The sequence below is a fragment of the Vicugna pacos genome, chromosome 8 (assembly GCF_048564905.1).
Source record: "Vicugna pacos chromosome 8, VicPac4, whole genome shotgun sequence".
Taxonomy (NCBI): Eukaryota; Metazoa; Chordata; class Mammalia; order Artiodactyla; family Camelidae; genus Vicugna; species Vicugna pacos.
This window is the reverse complement of record NC_132994.1, coordinates 55,457,048-55,461,191: the sequence shown is the minus strand read 5'-3', so window position 1 is coordinate 55,461,191 and position 4,144 is coordinate 55,457,048.

The following is a 4,144-nucleotide window of genomic DNA, read 5'->3' as shown; positions in this document are numbered from 1 at the left end:
GAGTATTTAATTATGTTCGATAACAGTCACAAGGCCGGTGCTTTTCTGAATTTAAATGTCAATTCTTGGCTAAGTCCATGTTAGCAGAGTGAAGCAGAGAAAAATAGGATAATTCCTAAGAAATCAAGTTATTAACTCTCCTCCAGGTTCCACTTTTCCCTTGACAATTACATACATTAGACAAAGGCCAACTAAACACAGGCTTTAAGCCAAAAGAACTACAGCTCGAATCCTGACGATCATTTACTAATTGCTGGACCCTGGGTAAGGGTCTTTACTTTTCTGAGCCTCAGGATCCCCCCCCCAATAAGATAAAATGACAAAGCAAGATTATTTGAGGTCACAATGTGACATAAAGTATGTGAAGTTGCTTTTATATGGTCATAATAAATGTACAATAAATGATAGTTTCAGTATTTTATTTCAAAGATACAAAACATATTTAAGGACTCTACCATTAAATTGAATATTATTCCTATACTTAAAAAATCGAATGACAAGGTTATAAGGATTCTTTAGATTTGAAATTAAATCTCCTGCCCTTTGCTAAGATTCTACCAAAACTCCTCAGGAAAATAAAAGTCATCTTCTATATTATCTAAGTGGTTCCAGGCAAAGAAGTAGAATATTTTCTATGCTCACCTATCTCTAAATATTTCATAATTTTTGAGTCAAGTTTTGTTAATGAAATTTAATGTCACTTGCTAATATAACACCTGGTATCTCTTATTAAAAATGTCTTTTGTCTAGAAATAAACATTGTTCATACAAGTGTAGTATCTTAGAGTTTTCCAAATGTCTTCACATACAATATTTCATTTACTCGTTACATTGTCCCTGGTGAGGAAGTCATGGTAGGTAGTTCTAGAGCCATATCTGGACAAAGGAACTAAAGTTGAAAGTTGAAATGACTTGTCCTGGACCCTGATCACCTAATGAATGGTGACAGAGCCTGGGACTGACTCCGCAGAACTTGCTAAAAAAAACCAACATCCACCTTCAAAGATTCTTAAGTGCAACTGGACACTAAGTGAAAAATCTAACTAAAAGATCAGGACTACCTTTTATTCAAGATATGACAGCAAGCTTTACACAGAAAAAAAATAAAGTAGAAAGGCTAAGATGCTAAGAGTTTTGGATGTTAAGGATATTTGCAAAATGTTTGTGAGTATTAACAGTATGGAAAGTAGCGCTGAAGAACTTTTGAAAGTCGAGCTGATGAGAATATTAGTATCACAGGATCTGTTTCCCATTTACTATGGTTCATTCACCGCCTGCTGGAATGCTTGGTGCATTCTTGCTGCAAAGCAGGAGTAAATGCTTCAGATCTGCCCAGACACCAGAAGAGGGCAGTATCCGCTAACAGAACGGAAGCCGTGCTCCTCCCGCACAGGGACTGCACTGCTGTGGTGTCATCTCACGGTCCAGGGTTTGCAACAGCACTGACAAAAAAGTCAATACAATTACACCAAAGGAAGGAAGGAAAGGAAAAACACCTAAAACTTCATTATTGAATGAAGACAACATGAAAGAGTAGGAAGAACATAGTTTGAAACTCTGTGTGTCGGGCTGTGAGCTGAAGACAGCAATACACAAGACACATCCTTGCCCTGGAGGAGAGGAGTTAAGAAACCAAGTTCTGCACCAACTAGCTGCCTTCTTTGAGGCCTGTTTACCTGTCAGTAAAATAAAAGCTTGAGATCAGATGGCCATGCGAGAACCATCCAGTGATCAAATTCTCTAGCCCGGTCGTCCAGTGCAAAGGCAAATTTAAGTGCTCAGGAGGCAAGAAAACGGGAAAAACGCCAGTGTGTGTCCCATGTCGCCACATGTAGGCACATATGTACGAACAACCCGGTTCTCTTGTTCATTCAGATGGAGTGTGTATGCATTGTCACTAATTATTCTCTCAAGGATCAGCATAAAAAATGTGCTCATGAGCGTAGAATAAGGAAAATGTTATACCAACATTTTTATTGTTAATTGGAGTCTTTTTTACCCCGATGGCCTCCAGAGTCAACTCAGTTCACTTCCCCAGTATTTAACTGGGCATCTTTTATGTTCAGTAAAGTGGAGGCAGGGGGAGTGGTTGGGATGGAAATGCTCCAATGGGGAGACAATCTTTTGCAAGTGGTGTAATAACAGAGATACATAGAGTACCCAGAAGAGGAAAGCACTGCTTCAGGCTTGGGGAGTAGAGGCATTGAGGGGTGTTTGAGGTGGGCCTTGTCCGGTTAGATGGTGGCAGAGGGGGGATGGAGATTCGAGAGGTAGAAGGGAATTTCAGGTAGAGGAAACACAGAGGCAGAGGTGTGGAGTGTGTCTGGCATGGGGGAGAGAGTCCGTTTTCAATGCGAGAGCACAAGGCATGAGGAGGGCAGGGTGCTGTGCGGGAAGAAAAGGCTGGAAGGGACAAAACAGAAGGGAGGAAGGAGGCGTGCAGGGCCTGGAGGGTCTTAATGCCATGCTGAAGAGTCTGGTCCATATGGGTTTAGTTTCTCCACCCTAGACAAAAGCCTGGCACTGTATTCTGTAAACTAAGGAAAGGCAATGAACATTACAGAATACGGATGTTTAGATTATATGTGTATTTTCTTAGACTTTACTTTTTAGAGCAATTTTGGGTTCACAGTAAAATTGAAGGGAAAGTACGGACATTTCCCTTACACCCTCTGCCCCTACACGTGCATAGCCTCTGCGACTATCAACATCCCCAATCAGAGGGGTATATTTCTTATAATTGGTGAACCAACATTGACACATCTTGACCACCCAAAGTCCATAGTTTACCATGGGACTCAGTCTTGGTGTTAAACATTCTAAAGGTTTGGACAGCTGTATAATGACATGTGGCCATCGTGATGGTATCGTGCAGAATATTTTCATCGTCCTAAAAATCCTCTGTGTTCTGCCTGTCCATCTCTCCCTGTCCGCACTCCCTGGCAACCACAGATCTTTAACTGTCCCTATAATTTTGCCTTTTCCAGAATATCATATAGTCTTTTCAGATCGCCTTCTTTCACTTGGTAATATGAATTTAAGGCTCCTCCATGCCTTTTCATGGCTTGGTAGCTGATTTCTTTTTAGTGCTGAATAATATTCTATTATCTGGATGTACCGCAGTTCATTTATCCATTCATCTTCTGAAGGATATCTTGGCTGTTTCCAAGTTTTGGCAATTATGAAAAAAGCTGTTGGAAACATTCATGTGCAGGTTCTTGTGACGTGTGTGCATGTTTTATGTGTGTGTATACGGAAGTCTGACATCATGGCTAGGTGGCTGCCTTGCAGGCTCTCTGATAGAGGTGATGAGGGTGGTGTTAACAAATGTCTAAACCATGTAAAACCCAGTTAGCTGATCAGAATATCAGCATTACAGGAACTGGTTGAACAGGCAGACAAGAAGCAGCTTTTTTTCAGAGAGACCATCGTTAGAGACAGTGGCATCGGGGAGACGATCAGCCATGAGTGGCAGTAACAATACATGGAAACCTTCATTTCATTTCCACCCCCTTGCAGACACTGTGTGGAAGTCAGTTTCTTCCCCTGACATACGTGTGTTCTGTTCTAACCCTCTGGTATTGTGTTCTACATCAATATTCATTTCAGAAAGACTAGATTATTATGAATGATAAGACATTTTCCCTTAAAAATCAGCTTCTTTGTATTTTTTCACTTGACACATAGGCAGGATTCTCTAGTTTGGGACTCAGAGAAGTGCTGTCGGGAAAACACGAGGAGATAAAAATTTGTCTGTATCTGGGTGGCACTAATGCATTTTAGCTGGAGGATCGTCTGGGAATTTAAACAGAACGTTCAGCGGTATCCATGGTTATATATAACACAGAAAACTGCATTTAAATAGAACCTCACATGTGTTTCCCTCACTCTTCAAATATGTTGCTAGTCTGGTGGATCTTAACAATTTTGGTGACAGACTATTTTTCTAGATCCTACCAGAGGTGAGAATCGTATTCACAGCTGAGACCCCTATTGGCAGAAACACACACACATCTACATTCCTTTTTAAAGGAATTTATCAGCCCCAAAACTCGGTAGACCCAGGTTCAGAGTCCTTGCCTCAGACTTTTAGGCAATAGCAACCCACTGTACCCCCCAAAACACCCCCTCCCATATTTCACTT